This window comes from Malaclemys terrapin, chromosome 9 (assembly GCF_027887155.1).
Source record: "Malaclemys terrapin pileata isolate rMalTer1 chromosome 9, rMalTer1.hap1, whole genome shotgun sequence".
NCBI lineage: Eukaryota > Metazoa > Chordata > Testudines > Emydidae > Malaclemys > Malaclemys terrapin.
The window spans coordinates 96,914,498-96,939,001 of record NC_071513.1 but is presented as its reverse complement, the minus strand read 5'-3'; the positions used below and the strand labels follow the sequence as shown (position 1 = coordinate 96,939,001).

General features: G+C 43.7%; 1 long non-coding RNA gene across 1 annotated transcript in view; it reads left to right on the top strand.

Annotated features, from left to right (window-relative positions):
- The window catches only part of LOC128842805 (uncharacterized), a 102,201-nt gene that overhangs the window by 62,342 nt on the left and 15,355 nt on the right, over window positions 1–24,504 (top strand). Inside the window, exon 2 of the long non-coding RNA XR_008446123.1 lies at window positions 12,743–12,795. This is a non-coding gene — a long non-coding RNA (uncharacterized LOC128842805). The remainder of the gene's footprint in view (window positions 1–12,742; window positions 12,796–24,504) is intronic.

The following is a 24,504-nucleotide window of genomic DNA, read 5'->3' as shown; positions in this document are numbered from 1 at the left end:
GAATCTGCATCTTATTTGTCCCTTTGTTCTCCTGCCCTGCTTGACTGGCAAGTCCTGTTGCACTAAGATTGCAGGTTGCAGATATCCTAAATCAAAACCGAGACACCCCACGCACACAGACATGCTTCCGGAGATACAGTAGTTCAACATCAGGATGGCAAAAAGTGATGGAGTCTAAAAAAAAATTAAGTTTTGAAGAGGTGTCTTGCATAATGCAATAGATACATTCCTTTAACAAGACACACAAGTCAAATGTTGTCATAAAACACCACCTATGTCCTGTATACCATTTTCATCTTTAGATCTCAGAGAACCTCACAAAGGAGGCAAGTATCACCCCCATTTTATGGATAGGGAAATTGAGGCACAGAGAATGCAACTGACTTGCCCAAGGTCACCCATAAGTCCATTGGGAGAGCAGGGAATTGAACAAAGGCCTCCTAAATCCCAGTCCAGTGCCTGATCCACTGAACTACTGCAACATATCTGGAACCCTCTAGAAACATCACTCTTGCCAATATGTTGTATATCTTTACCACGAGGGCAGAACTCAGAACCTCCTGTTCCAAAAGCACTGCCCTTTGTCCCTTGAGCAGAAGGAGAAAGATATCAGGGTACTTAATCAAGTGTTAGTTGTCATTCCTGTAGGAACAATTCCTTCCTGATTCCTGCGGGGGATCAATTTACATTCTGAGCTAGGAGATTAGATTGATTCCCTTTATGTAAGCCAAGATACAATATGAAATCATATTTACCACTTTTGACACAATGTCCTTCTGCAGCAGTGAATTCCACAGACTGACTACATACTGAAATATTTCTTTTCATTGGTTATAATTTTCCTGGCCATTAGTTCTGCCTTCTACAACAAAGAGTATTTATTTTAAGATATAGGCACCCTGGAAAAACTTGAGCTCTCCCCAGCTGCACAAGCCAGGGGCAACAAAGGGTTAACAAACTTCAGGCTATAACAACCCAAGATGGAGGGAGCAAATTCCAGAATGAGCAGAGCTCTAAATGGGAATACCCTGCCAAAAGCCCCTTTGTCTTTTATACCAATGAGGGTATAGCAGGGTGCCTTTGCTGACCACAGCTGTATGGGAATAGAGATAGGTATGTCCCAGGCCTTTAAGGGATATAGAAATCAAAACTGACACCTTAGAATAAGCCAGGAAAATAGACAGCCAGTGGAGATGATGGATCACCAGTGCACTGAACAAACCCTGTTGAACAAGCCGTCTGGCGAACATTACACCAGCTGCAGTTTCTGGATGGATTTAAGATGTATATGAGAATAAAATCTCAGGAAACAGATGATTGGATCCTGATGGGTAGATAGCAGGTTTCCTTCCCAGGTTGTTACCAAGAGGACGTTACCACGACAGAGTCAGAGAGTTAAAGCATCATATGTATGAACAGTAAATAAGGTCAAAAGGGTAGATGTTTTCCCTTAGGTGTCTTGTGTAAATTTATGGTGAGCTAAGCAGGAAAGGTGGCCTTCGGTGAATGGTAATCCAGGCCAAAAGCAGAAAATCGTGGGATTAAAAGTGGGTGGTCAAATCACTCATTAGACATCCGGGGAAAAAAAGATACTTTCTGGTGGATGGCAAGCAGGTTCTGCAGGGAACAAAGAAGTCTTTTTCTCTCTCTCACACAGTCTGCTAGGGACTAAACACATCTGTCTCTCCTCTCCTCCCCCCTCGATCCCTCCCTCCCTAGGGATTTTTTGGGGATTCAAGGAATATGTGTGTGTGTGTGTGTTTATAGAATAGTTCCATTCAATTAAGACCCAGAGTACAGTAGCTTTATATCAGAGGCAACCTAGAGAGAGAGCTCTGTGGAAGTGAGGGTACCTGGTAATGATAACAACCGTGCACTGGTTGTAAGTGTCATCACCTCTTATTCTTAATCAAAAGGCTTCCAATCCCTTCTCAACACATGTACTCCGAAATGAAGGGACTGCTGGAGAATCATTTGAATGTGGCAGCCCTAGATAATGATGAAATGAATAAAAGGCTTACTGTTTTATTTGGGTGAGGAGGAATTCAGTGCTCCTCTCATGAAAAGGTAGTGGTTTAATGGCACTCAGGGAGAAGGCCTTCTAGTTATCCACATGCTGCTGTCATTGCTGCGCTAATAGCTACAATATGGGCTTTCCCAGTCTGGTGGGGTGAAAGGATGCTGTTTCTTAAGTCCCTGCACTTCTAGGGCGAAGCCCTCAGAAACAGAGCTGAGCCTGAATAAAGGGCTTTGCTTTGAGGAAAATGCTCTGAAAGACAGGAGGGCTGAGGACAGGAATCTTCAGCCCCAACAAGTGATTCAAAGTGATCAAACCCACATAACCAGCTATGGCAGGCTGTGTATGCATGATATATTGGCACCCATGCCCGCCTCATGCCTGCTCCTTCCCCGGGAGTGGCAACAACAGGGAAGCCTGTGGTGGGGAGGCCACCACTTAGGGCTGTGCAGTGTCCACTTCTGTGGACCCTTCACAGTGCAGTAGAAGTGAATGATTTCCATGCTGTATGGGCCTTACACAGGCATGTAGGGGCATCTTATCTCTAGTGAACAGGGCACTCACCGCTGTAGCGCCTCCTCATGACTTGGCATGGTGTAGCAGCTCTGTCCCTCTCTGGCACCCCTTCATGACAGCTGTTCTGGTCCTCCAGTGGTCCACCTCTTCCCATGACTCAACCCTCTGGTCAGGTCATGATTTATGTCCACCCCTTCTGTAATAACAATCCAACAAGCCAGAGCCCAAGACCCTGGATTAGGTCTTTGGCTCCAACTCTGGGTCCTCACACCTTTCTCCCTGGTTTCACTCATCCTTATCCCCATCTCAGGGGCTCCAAGCAAGCTTCTTCAGTGCCGAGTAGGGGAACTTGAGCCCTCCCACTACACCAGGTTCTAGCCAAATGTCCCAATAACTGGCAGCCAAGGACTGGGGCTTCATCCAGTTCCTTGCTGCTGTCTTCCAGGGCTTCTTCCTGCTCAGCCTATCTGGCCTTCTCCCCAGCAGACTCTCTAGGCTCACTCTTGAGGACTTCAGTAACTATTACAGGAGTGAGTGGGTGAGGTTCTGTGGCCCATGATGTGTAGGAGGTCAGATTAGATGGTCCCTTATGGCTCTAAAGTCTATGAGTAGAGTCTATGAGTAAATCCTCTCAGGGCTGGGACTCTCAAGGCCTTCCCTTAGAAGCCTCTAACAAACCCAAACCAAAGGCACAAACTCAAATCAACTTCCACGTTCCTTGGGCTTGGCCTCATTAACCCCCTTGCTGTTCTTCCACTGAGCACCTCCCAGGACTCTCTCCCTGGAAGTCCTTATCATGCCCTTTAATCATGAACACCAGTGGGGCCAGCTCCACTCCCAGTGGCTGCTTCATCTCTCTCCTGGTATCCTAATGGACAACTCATTGCACACCTAGACAACAGCTTACTATTAACACATATCCTTGAATGTTTCTCCCCATTCACATTTTGTATCAGGGCTAAATTTTATTTTGGATCAGAGGTGAAGTCAATTCCAAGTCCTCCAGATTCCTTTCCTTAATAATTATTTGCAGACAAGCTCACAGCCCAGTCTTCCTTTCTAGTACCTTAAAAATCACCATGCATCGTATATAATTTTGTAGTGTCAGAAGTTGACAGTGGTAACTCACAGTCCTCTTTTCTGGGATGTCAAGAACCTCTGCTTTAATAACCTGACCATTTGTTACCATACTTGTTCCATTCAGTGAACACTGAAGCCATGTCAGACCAAATGAAAAGTAATTAGAGAGTTTAAAAATGCCTTACGCCACAAGAAGAAATTCAAAAAGGAAAGGGGGTATTTCAGTGAATATAAAAGCTGTTTGAAAAATTGGTGGGGGGAGAGATAATTGCCAGTTTTCTTCATCTTTTCTGTCAAAATCTGAAATTTTGATGAAGATTTTCACTGGAATTTGGAAGGTTGAGACCAGCTCTGGTGAACACCTGATAAAGGAAACGAGTGGGTAAAAAACCCATTTCCCCACATATCTAAGGTAAATCCCAGGCAGAAAACAACCCTTTGTTCAGTGCTAGTTAAGGTTCTTACATTCTGCTATTGTAACATTTTCCTCAGATGCTGAAAAGCTAGCAAACGCACAGTTAAGGTCAAACCCGCCACTTCCGTTTCTTAGGGTACATCTACACTACAGGGGGGAGTCGATTTAAGATACGCAAATTCAGCTATGTGAATAGCGTAGCTGAATTCGACGTATCGCAGCCGACTTACCCCGCTGTGAGGACGGCGACAAAATCGACTTCTGCAGCTTCCTGTCGACGGCGCTTACTCCCACCTCCACTGGTGAAGTAAGAGCGTCGATTCGAGGATCGATTGTCGTGTCCCGACAGGACGCGATAAATCGATCCCCGAGAGGTCGATTTCTACCCGCCGATTCAGGCAGGTAGTGTAGACCTAGCCTCAGGCTCTACCTACATCAACATCAAACTTATCAACCCTTACTTATTACTGTAATACTTCCACAACACATTGCTAACACCCAAAGCTTCGTAAACTGCCACGCAGCTTTGTCTCTACCACACATACAAGACAAGGCATGTTTGAAGTTGTTGTTTTTTTAAAAAAACTCAAAGCCCATAAGAAAATTATATCTTCTAAAAGGAGCTGTACTTTTAACATAGGTTCACCAACAAATATCAAATCTCCACAAAATCCTCCACATTAAAACACCTCATACCACAGTTTCTACAGCAAGCAAAATGAAAGAGTTAAAGATTTAAAGGCAAAGTACATGGAATCAATATATTTCCTTACAGTTATATAGCCATCCATTGCTGGCTTAACTCCACTGCCTTCAATTTGACCCACTATGTCCATGAGTGTCATCATATATACAAAGCTACAGAAGGACCAGGATATTATCAATGAACAATGCCACTATTCATTGAACATGACAAGATTTGGGACGAAGTGGCCAGTGGTGATATAAAAAGCCGAGGACATTATGAGGAGAGTTCACTTGTGTGGTGACCCTGGTTGAAATGAATACCTAATAAAAGAACAGATTAGTTAGAAGAATGAACTTGCCTGGAAAATGCAATACATAAAACCAACTGGACAGAAGAACAGATCAGATATGCGCACTCTTTCTCCTGTTCACCAAACCAAAATATATTGCATAGCAGAGTCTCTTTCCCAATGAGCCATAATTAATAATAATAATTATAAGGAATCATCACACATTGGGGGAAATCATAATCTATTTCAGAAATCTGTCTATGGAGGAAAGAACCTGAGCAGTGGCCAAAACAGAGGGGGACAAAATTATGAACCAAGTTACAATTTCTTTCCTTATCTCAAGCTGGGTGAATCATCTATCCCTTATCACTCTTGCTACCTGAACTGGCTTCCCTGGAGGCAATCCTTCCGGTCTGTGACTGACAAGTGGTGCTCCTGGGCTGACAGGATACCTTTCATCTGTTTTTCCTCTTCCTCCTGTTGTCTTTGCTCTCTTCTTTCTCACTATTCCATCTGGTGCACCTTGATGAGCTGGGAGGTACTCCACCTGTAAGTTAGCAAGCGCAATGAGCCTCATTCTTGATTGCTCTGTATCTTGTGCAGTCATTTTCAGCAGATCAGAACGGTAGCATTTTTTTACCCACTTTGCAGTGGTGTAAATGTCTGCACAAGACAGAGAGCAATGGAGAATCAGGCCCTGTCTACACTCCAATTTAAACTTGTGCAAACCCCTGAATGGACCCTCTTATTTTGTTTTGAGTGACTTACTTTGGCTCAGTTTACACCTGTTCCTAATCAATTTAATCTAAATCAGAATAAGCCTGATTTAAGACAAAATAAGTGTCCACACAGACTTTTGTACCAATTTAATGAAACCAGTTTAAGATAAGGCGTTAAGTTCAACCATTACAATTCTGCACGTAAAACAGCCCTAGTTGTAGGCACAGGAGAGAATCCTGGAGTTCCAGATCCTCAAAGGTATTTAGGCCCCTATCTCCCAAAATCTGGCCCTTTGAGTAAACTCAAACACTGCAGGCCTTGAGTTCACTAGCAAAAAAGGTGGAGCTAACATGTAGTAACTAACATCCTACTGAGGACAAGACAGTTGTAGGCTTAGCTAGAATTTACCTCAGCCTTCTAACCTTTTTCCTAGTGTGGACATGCTCACAGACTCAAGGGGTAGGTCTGTGCTACAGTGTAAGCCCAGGATTAGTAGAACTTGAGTTAGCAGACCCTAGGTCTCGAGCACCTAGGGTTATTTGTAACCCCAGATTCAGAGTTGTTGAACACTGGATCCCAACCTGGAGCTCCAGAGTCTATACAGTATTATGTGGGTCTGAGTTTAAGCACCCTTATCCAGACTTCCTAGTACTCCCAAAATGTGGCCACTCTAGCCCTTTGTTTGTGGTGCAGTGTGGGAAAACGTAACTGTCCAGAAGACAAAGAAAGTTGGTCCATGGGATTGTGGGATACTTTAAGCAGACTCCTAAAGCAGAAGTCCCGTGGGGCTGCATCTACATTGCAAAGCAATAGGGCTTGAAACCTTGGGTCCCGGCTTGAGTCAAGCTTGGACAAGGGGGTCCTAGGACCCTGGGTCTGAGCCCTGGCTTAGCACAATTCATGTGTAGATAGAAGGGAGCTTAAGTTTGACCCTGGGTGAGAACTCTGCATTTACATTGCAATGTAGACATATACCTAGAGAGACTAGACAACAGACAAGAACAGAATGTGGTCCAAAGTCTGTCAAGCACTCTGAGATCCTTCTGCATGAAAGCATAGATAAGAATTATTGCTCTTGGTTAAGGAGCACTCTAGTTAAGTGTGAATTGCTTTATCTGTACATTATTGAGCAGACTGCTTACCTATGGCTTACAAAGTGCCCTATTTAATTATGTTGCTTTACCTAAGAGTTAATGAGTAACTCGTTTAGCTGCGGCTTCCTTACCTGTGAGTTAATAAGAGCCTTGTTGCATTTAGTGCTAACCAAGCTGAGTGCAGTGCACTAGGCCCATACAGATTTCAGTAGCTATGGCTTGGTGGGGAAGGAAAAGGGAACTTTGGGCCTTTGAGCAATCTGAGGCTTTAATATAATTCCCTCATGTTCTCTTTCCTGTAGACTTCTTCATGCTCCCTTTCCCCAACTCAGATGTTCCAGATATTTGGCCATTTTACTCCCATGTCCAATAAATTAGTATACAAGCAGGACCAGCCCAATCACCATAGAAATTACTGGCATGCCTAAATTTGGGAGAAAAAGGAAACCCCAGGTGATAAGCAAATTAGGCCTCACCACAACTTTCAGAGAAGAGCTTAACTTTCTGCTGTTTTCAAATAGGCCTGATCTTGCTTTACCAGACAACACTGATTTGGAGAAAGACTTGACATGAAAGTGCCAGGTGTTTTTATAAAAAGCATCTTTTTGCTCCATTTTGGGAAAGCATTTCACAGGCAATCTGTAACTTGAGCTGAAAGTCACATTCATGTTAATATTACAGCTTGATCTGTAAAAATATGCACCAATCCATTGCTTTTGACTCATGTACATTAAAAGCATTTACCAAACTTATCAGTGAACAATGGAATTATTATGGCTGTTGACTCCTTCACCATGGCAGCAGGGTTACAAATATAGTACTCAGTATTATGCCTCGTCTTGTACCAGTATAACTACGTCAGTTAGGGGTGTGACTTTTTTTTATAGTGAAATAGTTTTGCTGGTGCAACCGTAAGTGCGGATGCAGTTATACTTGTATATAGGTACTTTGTATCAGTATAGCTTATTCCCTTTTCCACACAAGAACAGGCTGTACTGATATAACTGCACCCACATAGTATGGTTGTACTCCATAACAGAGCTGAGTAATGTGGATTCTCACATTCACCCCAATGGGGTGTTAATGCTGAAGCTCAATGACAACAACGTAAATGGTAATGTTAACTCTTTCACTGCTGATCATTTTAGCAGAAATATCTAGCTATCCCAGGCTGTAGGCAGGGTTGAAATAGGGTGTCCCACTCAGAGTCCTGGAGGGCAAGTTAGGATCTGTCCTGTAGTGAAGCATCACTCAGGTCTTCTAGATGCTTCACTACTGGACAGATCCTAACTTGCCCTCCAGGACTCTGAGTGGGACACCCTAAGACCTGTTCCTGGTTGTAAACTTTTTTACTATTTAAGTGGGTGGTGGAAAAAATCTTCCTGGAAAAGGCCTTGTGTTTTCCATTCTAGGGGGGCACAACTGACACAGAAGGTGAGCTCCAGGCCTTGGGCTGCAGTGAACAGAGAATGTACTGTATCTGAGTCAGTGCAGTTTAGTCATAGTCTGTCCTAAGCATCCACTACTGTGCTTAACAATGTGACAGTACTTGATTGATACCTGAGAAACGAGGGGGGATAAAATCAGCCCTGGAGCAAGTGGGCTTCACTGGAGTCAACAGTTGAGTCTGTTTACACTAGGGCTATATTTGGCTCAAAGAATCAAATCACATGAAATTCCTTAAAAAAAACCAACCCAAACCCAACAGCCCGCTCAGCAGGTGGCGCTATCATAACGGTGTCACGTAGAATTGATGGTGACTGACTAAAGGCCAGGCTATTGTGTCTCCTCAGGCACTTTGCTACAATTTGATGATAATCTCCAACCTGACTGTAGGTTTCAGAAAGGCTGGTGGTAAAATTTCCTGTCACGGTTGTCAAAAAAAAAAAAAAGTGGCTTCTGGGAGGATATCATGGACCTCCTATGTTGGCCAAATGTACTTTCAAACCTCTCTCTCTCTTTCGTCTGTTAGTGCCTGTATATGACTTAATCTGCTACCTTTTTGTTTTCTTTCTGCTTAAGTGAAAAACAAGAATGCTGATGTGTTATCAGAACACACCTGTGCATCTGTTGCATAGCAGTTGAGCCCCAGGAAATCCCAGCCTCGCAGCACTGGCTGTGGAATCTGAAGCTCAAACAGGCTCCCAAAGAAGCTTAAAGGAGGAAAACAAAACATGCCCAAGTTTCACTGATCAGAAGTTCTCTAATGGCTCTCAGAGGCCCAAAGTAGAATTAAGCAAGCAAAACTGTATAGCTATTTTTTTTTTAAATCCACCTTAAGGCGCACATTTAAATTCAGCTAGGCCTGCCAGTTGTGGGAGAAATGCCTAAAATCCCCCAGATTTCTGAACCAGCGAGACTGATGTATTTAGACATTATTATTAATGATTATTATTGATTTATATTACCACAGCACCTAGGAGCCCTAGTCATGGAGTAGGACCCCATTGTGAGACGCGCTGTGCACTCACATAACAATAAGATGGTCCCTGTCCCAAAGAGATTACAAGCTAAGTGTAAGACAAGAGCTGGACACAAACAGCGGAGGGTGTGCACCTTTGGAACTGTGCCAGAGAGTACACGTGACCTCAACATTTCCCCACTAAATGCATGGCCCTTTTGCTCTCAGCTGTCAATCACCCTATCTCACAGCACCCTGATTCCTCTTCTAGAGTCAATGTCTAGAAGAGTGTCTGGAACGCTGGGTGTGCAGCAGTCTGCCCTGTTTTAGACGTTTGCTACATCAGCTGCTGCAGGGGAAATACAGAGCACTGAAGCTAGGTGTTGGCAGATTAAAAGCCTCTTTTTATTCGCCTTCAACTGCTGTAGAATGGGTTAGTCTTGCTGATGAAATATGTTTGCCATATTTATTAATTGCACATTAGTACAATATATTTTTTATGACCACTATAGTAGCATCTCACCGGTACACATTCTCCTAGTCTGCACATCCTCTAATTTGTAAACCACAGTGGTCCCCCTCCTATAATTCTAGTGGGACTAGTGATTTTGGAGCAGCAGGGTTGGGATTTCAGGCCTGCTGCTAGTGGACGGTTGAGTGGGCAAGGTATGTTGCATAGTGACAACTAGAAGGCTTACATGAGAATGGCTTTGTTAAAATACAGTGGGGAAAGAGAAGGCTCCATATCCCCAGGGATGTCATTAAAAATGTCATTGTTAGGGATAAGAAATGTATATGGCAGGGAAAGGGAGTAATAGAGGAGCGAGAGGAAGGATGGTACTGGACTCAGAAGATCTGGGTTAAATTCCCAGCTCTGCTCTCTGTGTGACCTTGGGCAAATTACTTAATCTCTGTGCCACAGGCCACTCTCTATGAAATAATACTTTCCTTTCTTCCACCCTTTATCCCTCTTGTCTATTTAGATTGCAAACTCTTTGAAGGGTCCACAATTACTATGGTATTATACAGCACCTGGCACAACAGGGTCACAGTGTCAGTTGGGGACTGTTGGCAATATGTAATATTAAGAGAATATTACATAGCTGTCTAAATTCCTTTCCCTGCCGTTTCTGTCAGAGAGCACCGGTGCTGTGCATTCGAAGATTTTTCAGTCTTTTGTACCTTTGTTTTGCACACAGACTTAGAACGTATCATGCGAAAATGCCTCGGCTAATGAATTTTAGGATGTGATATGGTCCCTTTTGCATGTCTGTATCATTAGCTGGGGGGCAGCAACCCTGTGTAACTAAAAACCTCTCAGCAGGATTTGTTTAGCGTGAGAGAATGATTAGTCATTTTTAGTGATTAGCAATTTTCTCCCTCAGGTGGTATTTCAGCATTCCAGTAGTGCTCACATACACAACCAACCTGCCAAATGGGAAGAAACGGCTGACACAGAAAACACTGCACACTAGAGAAAACCCTGGCAGTCTTTTTTTTTTATTTTTTTTTATATTATTATTTCTAGCCAACTGGTCTAAATCAACCTGACAAATAAAAACTTTAATTCCTAATCATTTTGTCCATGTATAAAATCCACACTAAAGCTTTTCAGTGCTCACCTTGGTGACATGATCAACTTAGGAAAAACACACACACACAATTTATGCCCTCCTCACTTCCCCTGTATTATATATAAATGAGCAGAGATGAAAGAAATGCCTGGGATTTGCCCATTTGTTTTTCATGACATGCTGTGGAGATTGTACGGTGGTATCTAGTAGAATTGGTTTTATCTGTCCCCATTGTGCAACTAAAAATGATTATTTTTAATGTGGGTTAGAAGGAAGCACATTTTTTTTCCCTCTCTCCCTTTTCCAATTGATTCTGCTGCAGGAGGGATCTTCCTTTATTTTACGAGGGACAAACACGGGGCCAGATTCGTCATGGGTTTAGCGCCATTGAAATTGGTGGAGCTGCACCAGGGATGAATGTGACTCACGTTCTGTTATTTTTTCTTTAACTGCTGCTCCCCAGCAAAACCTCAATCATTACACCGGTTAGACTAGAGAGTTGGCAACCTGTGTGGCCTCAGCATTTCCTTTTGTGAATCAGCCTCTGTCTCATATAAAGAAATCTAAGACAAGGAGAGCATGACTGCCTAGTTCGATGGCAATCACATACTTTGCCCACCACAGGGCCCTGTGTCTAACATTTCCAGGACCCAGCAAAATATGCTTGGCTTAAAACATCCCGTTTAATGTTACCTATAGAACATGAACAAGAATATCCACTATCTATCAATCTATATATAGTGAATTTGGTGTGGGGAAAGGTGCTCGACAGGACTGGAGATTGAGTCCTATTTTATCTATAGAACAGGCAGAAGCAGAGGAAGCTATTCCAGCCTCATTAGTGTGACTCTACATGGGTCCACCTCTAGGTAGATTGGTGCCTGACAACTTCATGCCACCGCCCAGCTGTAGCAGTGATTTGTGATGTGGAGACCTCTTTTTGACAAAGTGGATTGAGATCCTCTCACCCATTTCACAGAGGCCACTAAACAGCTACTGAATCTGAACCCCTAAGATCAGTATGTGGAGAGATCTATCCACATGAGGATCTGCCCTTGGCAATGCAACAGGAGTTTTGGGAGTGAGACAGACTTCAGTGCATTGTCCCCAAACCTCTGTGAAGGGAGTTCCACAGGCCTGGGATCCTACAAAAACAGTCACGCTGACAGCAGGCAGTTAGGGGCCTGAGACACGTGCATCATCTTCTTAACCCAAGCCTCACAGGGAACATGTAGCCTGAAGCTGCATTGACTATGCTGAAGCCCCTTCAATTCCTTCGCAGGTTCAGGGCAGCCGCCTACATCAGAGTGGATGCATTGCAACCACTCTACTCAGGAGGTCGGGAGGAGGGAAACACAGGGCCAGTACAGAGGCACAGAAGCCTCTGTTTGTCCTTGGGGAAGTGGTGGCAGGCTGAGGAGGCAAACTTGTCCACTGACAGAATGCTATGAGTCCATCTCCAGGAAGGAAACCTTGCCAAGCTTTTTTCCAGCCCCCAACTCACAGAGTTGAAGGCAGTGATCGAGCCTTGGGGCGGGATATGAACTGGAGACCAAGAAGGGAAAAGCTTGTTCCATGACAAGCAGGGACAAATTCAAACCAGTGACCTGGAGTGGAGCACGAAGGGCTCTGTACCCCCTCAGTGTGCATATCCCTCACAGCTTCATCCCTCCATTCTCACTCCCTGGAGCCATCAGGGGCCTTACTCACTATTAGCCTTGGAAAAGTGGGTTTTTTTAAATAATAGAAAACAGACCCATTCTTCCGCGACAAGTTCATTAGTACTTTGATTATAAATACCCCCCCCGGCAACTGCAGAGCCTTTTTTTCCTTTTTTTTCCTGTTAAATAAAACACATGCTGGTCAAAAAAATAAAAGGTGTGTCTTCTGTGACTCTGACAATTGTTTATTTTCTGAAATTTTCCTTGTTGTTCGGTTTGATTCACAGGCCTCAGGAGTGCCATCACTTTTTACCAAATGAAGAGGCATGAAAGATGTGCTGTAAGTAGTTTGTATCTGTTGTGACTTGTTTTTCTACGTACTTAGGGTGACCAGATAGCAAGTGTGAAAAATTGGGATGAGGGTGAGGGATAATAGGTACCAATATAAGCCTAAGCCCCAAATATCAGGACTGTCCCAATAAAATCGGGACATCTGGTCACACTATTTTACTGCACCCTTGGAGAATGAAGAAATGACCGATGCACAGACAGCTGCCATTTTGTGTTCAGTCAGCAGCCTAGTGCACAGAAAACACACACCATCATGTCCCCTTCCTCTCTCCTAGAGACCTATTTTGTTGTTCTCTTATTACAAGTGATCCCACACACTCCATTCCACTCTTACCACTTCTCCTTTGACCTTCGCTCGCATCCCCCTCCGCAGCAGCTTGGACCTATTGGCACAGGTAAGGGGGATTCTCATTTCCCACTCTGGGGAAATAGCAACCCATTGGTCCAGCCTCCCTGGTTACCTAGCAACCATCACTTACTAAAGGCTTTTGGTTACTACCACATTCAGAGCCATAACCCAGACAGAGTTAACGGCAAAAGGGTCAACAGCAGCAGATCTTGCCTACTGACAAACACATTTCTTAGTTTTGCCTATTCTTTGGTTATTCTCTTCCTATCAGGCATCTCCACTCAGAGGGCCATATTTTCACCTGGTGTAAATCAGCAGAGCTCTGTTCACTTCAGGGGAGCTACACTAATTTACACAAGTTGAAGATCTGACCCAGAGGTTTATGCAACAAGCCAGCTGTGTTTATCTACCTCAGTCATCGCTATAATACTGATCAGGAGCTAGGTGATTCGGCTGTCTCTTGAGCGTCACCTAAGGCTTACTCCTTATGCTTTTTTATGTTTGCCTCATGCACAGTAGGCATTGCAAATCACCAGATGAGGTACTGTGGTCTAATGGATAGAGCAGTGGACTGGGAACGAGGACTGCAGTGTATTTAACATAATCATTAATGATCTGGAAGACAGAACAGAGTACAGAACAAACATGACCATCTGAGGAGGGGTAGGAAGTAGAAAGAGCCATGGCGCCATCTCTTTAGGGGAGGGAGTAAGCTATATCCCTTAAAGGGGTATCAAAAATTGTGTTCCCTCCTGTGCAATTAGAGAACTACAGGAGGTGCTCTGCCTTTCTGAGACTGGCTCAGAAAGCTCCCCTGGGGACAGTGATGACCTTTACCAAGCAATTTGCCCTAAAAGGCAGAGTCTAGCCCTTAGCAATTCCCCATTTCTCAGGGTCAGTGCACTGCTCTGCTTTTGGGCTCACTCTTTAGGATGATTTCTGCCCCCAGTACATCTGTACAACTCCATGAATGTTAGTAGCAGAGCTAGCTCAAAAAGGGTTATTTTCCCCCAGTCAATTTAGATGAAAATTAATTTTCTTCATTTGTACCAAAAATTTCATTGGAAAAGTCAGCCTTTTTGTTGAAAAAACCCCCCAAACTGGAAAATGTATGCTCTTTGACCACCAATATCTGTAAATATTCATCTGAAACCCAAACATTTTCAGCCGATAATTGAAAACGATTTGATTTCTGATATGCCAATGAAAAACAGGAGGAGATTTTTCTGAGGAAAGCTAGGGACACTTTCCCCCAAAACTTTAGTTTAGTCAAAAAAAGAAGTTGGGATGGAAAAGTTCCAATGAGCCCCTCGGCATCAGGATTGCATGCGAGGAAACGGAGCCATTTGTGACTCAGCTTGTCCCCTGAACCTTCTGTCTGTGCAGGATCTTCATACACCTGGACTATCTGAGGGATGGACTCAAATGCAATTATACATTTCTACACCCTATCCCTGGCTGTAATAGGTACCTGCAGCTATATAATTTGTCTATTTGGCAGCCATGCTTACCCAGGAGCAACTTGTCTTCTACCATCGGCCTATTGGCCCACAAGTGTATTAATAAGTCTGAGGGGCTTTGTGGCACCAGTGTGGCGCTGCTATCACAATGGAAGGGAATTTCACACATAAGCGATGCCCCTTCCAGCATTAGGCAGGTTGCCCAGCAAACCCCACCTCTTTGTGTGGTACCTATGCCCCCAGCGAAACTGGCATGCCACCTTGTGATTGGGCACGATGCCATCAAAGCACATGGATATATGAGCATAAGCAGCCAGGAGGCCATGTAAGAACATCCAATACGTTTGTTAAGGGCAGGATTCCAAGTCATGAATGTTAAGCTGCCCGAGTCTATTTTGGGCTTTCATTACCCACAGTTAAGGGGATATGCCAGCCCTCCTCAACCTCCAAACTAGCTTAATTACGATTCTGTTGAATTAAATTGGTATTTTGTCAATGAGGTGAATATTTAGTGGGGCTATTTTTTTTTTTAAATAGGGTCTCTACAATATTATAGGTGTCCATGGAAAGAAGTTGAAAAATGATTCCGCAGGGGAGTTGAATTTCTATTAAATAGATAGACAGGCTAATGGGACTAATATTGGGGTTTGTAGGGATTATCTTTTTCTTGCAGGATTGTCAGTCCAGACATCTTATTTCTAAGTTTAAAAAATTCCCCAAAAAATCTGTGATACATTCCTGTTTTTCCACCCATTTTCATTAACTTTCATTAAAAGTTGACGTGAACAGTATGAACGGATGGGCCTGATTCTAAGCTCGCATATTCTTTTTTTACACTATTGTAACTCCACTGACTTTAAAAAAGTTCCTTCTCATTTACATCCGTCTGAGTGAGAAGATAACCTGCCCCTGTAGCTGTGTAATTTACGGTAAATTCACGCGTTTTGGGAGGAGGGAAAAATGTTCAATTTAGTAATAAGAATACTGTTCTCTTCTATAGCACCTTTCCCCCAAGGATCTCTGATCCTTCAACTATTACCTATGTATTACAATATCCCCATTATTGTTTGCCGTGTTGTAGCCATCTTGGTCCCAGGATATTGGAGCGACAAGGTGGGTGATGTAATATCTTTTGTAAGACCAACTTCTGTTGGTAAGAGAGACATTGTCTCTCTAACACCTCCATTAGGTAAGTATTTTTAAACCCATGTTACAGACAGATAAACAGAGCAGTTAAGGAATTTGCTCAAGGTTATGCAGTGAGCCCTTGGCACAGCCAGAAATAGTATCCTTACCCCAGGTACTAGCCACTAGGAAATACTGCCTTCCAGTGACAGAGGGGTAGCTGGGTTAGTCTGTAGCCACAAAAACAACGAGGAGTCCAGTGGCACCTTAAAGTCCCTTCCAGTGACTATTCCATGATAACTGGAGAATTGTCCAAAAGTATGTTTGAAAAAGAAATATAAAATAGCTCAATGAAAGCCTGCATTAAATATAGGGTAGATTCTGTTACACAAGTGTTTGTTTTGCAAACACAACCATATTCAAATGAGAAAGTGTCCCAACTTGCAGTGTGAAGTCACCCTAGGCTACTTACATATAGAGTTCCATTTGGCTTTTGACAGGCAATAAGGCCTCACATGATTTTTTGGTTTGGTTTGGTTTAGTGAGGGACACCTCTGTTTGATAGCTGGAAAGAAAAATATCAGAGGCCTTGAATCAGCTTACCAGTAAAAATAATGCCTTACCAATCAAATCTCAGAATATTCTTCATTTTGAAAATAGCTTTTCATTCTTAAAAACAACAGTGAAGAAAAAATCCCTGAAATTCAAAGACTAGATAATATCGAGTTGACTAATAGAACATTGACTCCTGCAATATCTGTCACACTTCAGGGCAACTGCACCTGTATTTCAGCTCAGTGGTTCACCAAGGGCACCCACTCTCAGGCTTCCAGCTCCCCGGGCTGCTGCCTTTCTTGGGTAGAGACCTGCATCTCACTCTCTTCTGACTGAAGTACCTCCAGGCTGCACAGTTCCCTGCCTTCACTGTGTTATTCCCGGCAGAGACAGGCTGCCCAAGCAGGCCTGCCTGCTTGCCTGCTCTTCAGGGATGGTTAATAGCATGATTGCCCACAGTTATAGTTACCATGCAGATCTTTTACGCAAGGCTATTTTATTCTTAAGGTAAAAGCATTACAGAGAAAACACATTAAAAATAATAAAAGAACCAGAGATCACCCCAACCTTCATGTGGGGCTCTGGCAGGAGCAGGCCTCCAACACCCAACCCAAGGGGTTTCCTTGTGATTTCAAGTTCATTGCAGCTTCACCTCAGAACAAGCATCCAGTATTATGGGGCCTCCATAGGCTCAGTTCTTCCAACCCTTCCCTAAGGATTGGGGCCTTCTGCAAACCAGGGGTGCTAATACCTCGGCTGAATCAGGAAGAAGGCCCTGAGCCTGTGTAAAATCAGGCTGTTTATCCAAAACTCCTTTCTTTGTCTGTTGGTCCCTGGAGAATCCAATTGGAACTAGCATGGGCAGTGCGTGAACCCCTGTTCGCAGAAGCTAGCCCCAGCCCCACCCCTTCCACCGGAGGCCCCACCTTACCCTGCCCCTCCTGCACTCCTTCCCCCACCAGAACCCCGAGTCCCCCACTGTGCCCAGAGGAGCCCAGCTCCAGCTGCCCCAAGTCCTCGCCCACTGGCCACCACGAATCTTGGCCCACCAGCAAGCCCAGGTTCCCGGCCAACCCGCCCCAAGTCCCGGCCAGCTGGCCTGAGCACCAACCCACCAGCCGCCCTGAGTCCTGAGCTGCTGGCTGGCCCACCCTAGCCTCATCCCAGCCCCAGCCCCCACCTGCTTCAGGGGAGAGGCTGAGCAAGAATGGGAAGACGAGCAGTGTGGACGGGGCCACAGGGGAAGAGCGGGATGCAGGAATGGGGCCTCAGGGCAGAACTTGGGCAGGGCCACGCCTGGCTGTTTGGGGAGGCATAGCCTTCCCTGGCCTATGGATACCCGCTACCCATGGGAACTAGTATATGCGCACCTCTCCTGGGCTTCACGGGGCTGATAACAGAGGAAGTACATTACCATCCCCCACCTACTAGAGGAGTTACATAAAATGCCACAACAGACAACCGCATTTTTTAAAATACAATGGACCCCAAAGGTATTAAACCCAGTTCAATAAGGTTTAACTTAACTCAGTAAAGTTTATCTTAATGCCATAAGGCTTGTCCAGGATATTGTCAGTCTGTCACAATATCAACATCCCCTTCTCTGGCCTTGACAAATCCCATCTTGCCTTGCGCATATCTATCCCAAATGCTGCTGCAAAGATCCCTAGCTTGTTGTTTTGACCATGTTACACTTTTCTTTGCACTTCTTCACCAGCTCCCTCTTCTCCATCCCATCGAACAGAAACTACCTGGCTTTACTTTCAAGGCCCTTCACAGTCTATCCCCATGCAACCTATCATCTCGCAGAGGCAATCATGATCTTGCCTCCTGCCTCTGATTGGCCAATGATGCCAGCCTTCATCGCTCACTTTAAGCTCCCTGTAAACACCTACAGAGACACCTCACTGTCCACCTTCAAATCCTCCCATAAAGCTCTCCTTTGCCGTGATGCACAATGCAAATAAATAATAAATACGTAAGTTTAAAAACGGACATTTTGCAAGAACTCTGACTGGCAGAAACACAGGCCCCGATTCTTCTCTCGGTTATCCTTGTGTATGTAAATCAGGAGTCAATCTGTTGAAGTCACACTTAGACCTTTGTCAAACCAGCATTACTGATGCTGGAATCAGACTCCTACAGCACCATTGACAAACTATGGGCATGATCCTCAAAGGAGCTTCCATAGAAGAAACAAAACATGAAGTGCGATAGAAATGATCATCAAGGGATTTGCTGGGCATTAACTGATGCTCACATAAACAAGGGCTCAATTTTAGATGGGTCAATACGAACCTACCACCCATTACTGTAGTTCTGCCTGCAAAGAGTGCAGAAGTTTCACAAGGATTTCCATAGAAGTAACCATTACGTCCATTTCTCTCACTGAGGCAGGTTGGGTTTGGAGCTTTGCAGCTCTAGCCTGCGTTAAAGTGAGGGTTTAGGAGAGCTGGCTGAACATGAAAGAAACCCTAGTTCACAAATAGTTTTGTGCAAGAGCACCAAATTCAGTTTGCCGTGACTTGTAAGGTCCTATTATTAGTGTGCGAGTATCTGGACAGCCACTCGATATAACTGACGAAGTCTGAGAATCATGCAAGCTTCGTGAATTTCAGCACAAATAATTATTCCCTCCACAAAAACGCTAGAGTCTGTTATGCCATCGTCGCTGGCTTGAAAGGTTTCAGTCAGGGAGCAGAAACAATACTTATCACGCAGAGCAAAGAGAAGAAATGAATGGTAGCATGAGATGAACGTAGTTTGTTCATTCTGGATGGTGAATGCTCAGCTTAGTATGGGTGCATATACAGGATAAAGGGCCAGATTTGTAACAAATATTCTTCTCAACATATCAGTTGACCAGAGCTAGTCATTCATTTTAACCTGACTTGGTGAGAGATGTGCACATACTATTACTTGTATGGAAGTCCTCGTGAACTTCTGCACTCTTTACAGGCAGAACTGTACTAATGGATCATAGAATATCAGGGTTAGAAGGGACCTCCCTCAGGAGGTCATCTAGTCCAACCCCCTGCTCAAAGCAAAACCAATCCCCAGACAGATTTTTGCCCCAGATCCCTAAATGGCCCCCTCAAGGATTGAACTCAACTCTGGGTTTAGCAGGCCAATGCTCAAACCACTGAGCTATCCCTCAGTTCATTTTGATGGATATAGTACTGAGCCTTTGTTTATGTGAGCATCCGCTAATTCCCAGCAAGTCCTGTGATGAGCATTTCTATAGCATGTCATGTTTTGCTTCTTTACCTTTTGAATTCCAGGTGTTGCAACTGAGAGTCTATTCTCCCCTCATTATCTCCACTGACATTATTTGGAGCTGTGTCCATGCCCGGAGCTTAGAATACTCCAGATCCTCTATCTGTATTGGCCACTGCTTTGGGCACCTTTACTTTTGCAGAAATTTGGAAATAAGACTCTTTCTTGATACTACCACGAACCACAACATATGGCACATTTAATTCATTCCATTTGAAATTTGATTTTTCTAGGACAGAGGGTAAAGTACACCTCTACCTCAATAGAACGCTGTCCTCGGGAGCCAAAAAATCTTACGGCGTTATAGGTGAAACCGTGTTATATCGAACTTGCTTTGATCCACTGGAGTGCGCAGCCCCGCCCCCCGGAGCACTGCTTTACCGCGTTATATCCGAATTCGTGTTATATCGGGTCGTGTTATATCGGGGTAGAGGTGTATAGGAATATGTCAACAAGCCTTTTCCATATTTTGGAAAAGCTGATACAGTTGGTCCACAAGGTGTCGCTGTTTACTTATGGATCTTGTTCGATGTAGCAACTTCCTACAAACCCTGATTCAAAAGTAACATGCAATGTTTTGCTCTGGGGGGAGGGGGTGCGAGGGTTGGGGAAGAAAATGAAAATGGGCTGCCAGTGACAAACCAAATTAGGACAAGCCTACAGTTACGAGAGACTTCGTGGTCTGGTTTCAAACTATTTACCAAAATAATTTTAAAAGCTGTTTGTGATCAGACACCCTTCTATACTCAGGAAACATTTTGGTTTTTTTTTAAAAAAGAAAAAAAAAAGACTTGCTATTCACACAAACCTGAGAGTCTGGCTCAGAGTTGGTCGTGGAAAGCAGCATGAAGAAAACGGCATTGGTATGAAAGCAGCAGCAATCAAAAAAGCGAACAGGATGTTAGGAACCATTAGGAAAGGGATAGAGAATGAGACAGAAAATGTCAGAATGCCACTATATAAATCCATGGTATGTCCACACCTTGCACACTACATGCAGTTCTGGTCGTCCCATCTCAAAAAAAGATCTACAGTATTGATACAGAAGGTCAACAAAAATGATGAGGGATATGGAACAGTTTCCATATGAGAAGAGATTAAAAAGACTTGGACTGTTCATCTTAGAAAAGAGACAACTAAGGGGGATATGATAGAAGTCTATAAAATCATGAATGATGTGGAGAAAGTGCATAGGGAAGTGTTACCCTTTCACATAAAGCAAGAACAGGGGGTCACCCAATGAAATTAATAGGCAGTAGTTTTAAAACAAACAGAAGGAAGTACCTCTTCACACAATGCACTGTCAACCTGTGGAACTTGTTACCAGGGGATGTTGTGAAGGCCAAAAGAATAACTAGGTTCAGAAAAAAATTAGATAAATTCATGGAGTATAAGTCCCTTAATGGCTATTAGCCAAGATGGTCGGGGATGAAACCTCACACTTGGGGTGTCCCTAAACCTCTGACTGCCAGAAGCTAGGACTTGAGAATAAAGGATGGATTGCTTTATAGTTGCCATCCTGTTCATTTCCTTTGAAGCATCTGCTGCTGGCCTCTGTCAGAAGACAGGGTACTAGGCTAGATGGACAATTGGTCTGACCCAGCATGGCCGTACTTAAGTGGGACCAAGAAGAGAACAAAAAAATTTTCTTGGTCTCTTCTGAGTAGAGCCAGATGGCAAATGGCTTTCCCAACCCATGAAACTTTTCAAAAAAAATTTCCCATCCTGAAACAGACAAAAAGTCAATCTTGAAAATTCTCACAAATGAATAATTTGAAAGATTTTTGAAATTGGCTCAAACACCACATTTCATTTTGATAATTTTGAAACAATTTTGATGGTTTAGAAAAAAAACCTTTTTAGAATAAATTAAAATTTCAAAACAAAGAATCATTTAATATACACACAAAACTTTTTGTTTCAAAACTATCATATTGGGACGTTTTGACAATTTAAAAAAAATTGATTTTTTTTAGAATCGGGAGATTCGCTGAAACCAGCCCTCTGTCTCAAACAATTTCAGTTTCTACAAATCAACATTTTTCAGCGAAACGACACTTCGTTGGGAAATTCCCAACCAGCTCTACTTTTTAGGACAGGTCATGGAGTGGTCAGTGCTTTCAGTCTCACTGAAAAGTGTGGACCAAATAGTAGTAACGCATCCACTCATCTTTCCATTTACAAATACCATATTATTCTACAGCAATAGCACCAAAACGTCATCACCCCAAGCCATAGGGGTTGAGACCCATTCTGTATAATATTTCAAATATTTTTATGAATGGCTGCTACTCTTGCTTCCTATAAATCTACTGGCATCTCCTTACTTGTTTCTAAAATCAACGGCTAGCCATATTAAAGTTTAGGCAAGATAACTTTCTGGAAAAACATCCTAAGGCCCAATGAGGGTTGAAAAGAATCAAACTTACTAAAAAGCACACAGAGTCTGGCACCTGAGATGTCTACACAGCTATTTTTACTGCCCTGATGCAAGCTCTCTAAGCCTGAGTCTATAGACATGGGCTTGAGACTCTCTGCCAGGTTCACTCTAAGGATTTCTGCTTGCTGTGTGACCTACCCACTGAATCCACAGCTCAGGTCCAACAGACCCAGGTTTACAATTCAGTACCCAACAGACCCAGGTTTACAATTCAGTACAGACAGACCCTTAGGCTCCATCGTTATACTCCTAATAATACATAGTTAGAGACACTGCCTGCCCCAAGGAGTTTGCAATCCAAGTAGACACGACAGACATCAGGACTACCATTATCCTCATTTTGCAGATATGGAAGTGAGGTATGATGAGATTAAAGCGATTTGCCCACGTTCACACAGGAAGTTTGCAGCAGAGTCAGGAACTGAATTTACATCTTCTGAATCTCAACCCAGTGGTTTAACCACAGGACCATCCTTCTCTGTAACCTTTTCCATTGTCTTATTTTTATGCTCCATTTTGGGCAAATAACAAATAAAAGTACTGCTAAGAGGAGTGCGTCTCCATATTGAGCATTCTTTCCTGAAATGTGGCCTCTGTGTTTCAGATTCAGTTTGAAATCCACCCGACATAATTGATAATTGCATAAAAAGCTATGGGGGTTGGACAAGATAATAGCAGTTTTACAAGAACCTAGAAGACATTGAAAACTTTTACAGGGTTTTTTTTTTATGTATAATTATTATTTTTCCCCAGTGTTTCATGTTTTCAGTTGTTGCTGGCAGAGTTTCAATTGTAGGGTGGACAAGGGTGTTATACGAGCATTTCTTGAGGTGGATTTGGGGCCAGGATTCTAGGCAGATTGTACCACGGGGACCCTGGTAACAACAAGGCAATCCCTCAACATGGTCTTGCAGTGTAGATGGGATGGAACCATGTTTAAACTGTGTCCCCAAATTAAGCTACAGCTCTGCTCGACTTTCTCCAAATGTATAACTGGATCCTCCTGCAACAACGGTTAACACAACATAGAGGGGCCGTTGGGATCTTTGTGAATAGCGCCTTTTCCATCTTTAATTTCTATGCTTCAGTAGCAGGACCAGCTCAAACCTCATCCCCTTTCACTCCAAGTGCAAGACACATTTCTTTGACTTTGCCTTCTGTAACATAAACACGGAGCAACATGTGTAGTTAAATAAAAACCCTGCCAAAGCACGACACTCCACTGCATACACGTCTCCCTCTGGGAAGAGGTTAAGAGACCAACATGTGATTGTTGTGTGGTCATGTTTCTTAATACACTACTGGAAGTTGCTCAGATGCTATGGTGATGAGTGTGGTATAAAAATCTATACAGAATTTAAGGGTGAGATTACTAGCCCTGATTTAAGCTAGGCATAGGGCAGAGTAACAGGGTGGCTTGTCCCATGGGCTGGGGTTAAACCAACCCTCATTACAGGATGCGCCCCACCTGAGTGGGATCAGGAACTTCCCTATAAAGGGCAGCAGGTGGCTGCAGTAAGGTGGGGGGATGCTCTGGAGGCAGAGATCTGCAGCAGCAAGATTAGCTTTCGCAGAGGCTTTTAACTGTGCCTAACTCTGGGAAAGAGGGCTGGGAACCCCCCAACTAACAGGAGAGAGAGATTGAAGTGGGTTGGGGGCTAGAGGGCCAGTGTGTACTTAAAGAGTGAATAAATTGGACCACAGGACGGGAATGTTTTAATTTCCTTTGAACTATCATGAGTTTGGTTAAGGAACGCTGTGAAGGAGACAACAGGAGGGGAGTGCTGCAGAGCTACCTCTGGCCATGAGGCGGCACTTGGGTGGTAGCCAACCCTGTTACAAGCAGACCTGGACTGCAGCTGTTTCCCCTGCTATACCTTGATCCTGACCTGAATCACCCCTGCGCTCTCCTCAGCCACAAATGCCAGTTAGAGGCCAAACATCTCAAACCGGGCAATGTTGTTGTGAGACAGGAAAAAAAAAAAATCTTCCCCAGAGACCTGGACTGAGGCCAACAAACTCATTTCACTTATGATGTGATCCAGATTTGAAACCGTGGCTCCAGAGGTGAAAGGCGGCAGCTAGTTTGTTTAATTCCGAACATTTGCATATCTCTTTCTCTTGCTGCATTGATATCAAATCTGCAACAATCTATTAAAGCTTTCATTTGAATAGCCATTATGCTCCCGAGACTGGATACCGGTCCCCTTAGGGGCTCCGAGTAATAAACAAATCATTTGTGGCACATGTGTTGTTCAAGCTTCAAGCAAGGTAAATGAAAAATATAGATTACAGTGCCTCAAGTCCTATCCATTTTCCCCTCTTGTCAAATGTTCTTAGATTCAAAAGAAGAATCTAGCCATATTATTAGCAATAAAATGGCTTATTGCTGAAATTTTGAAAAGATTTAACAATGTCCTTTGCAAGAATTGTATTTCTCGTTACATAAATCTACAGGCGTTCAGGCAAGCCACCATCACAGCAATCCATTAT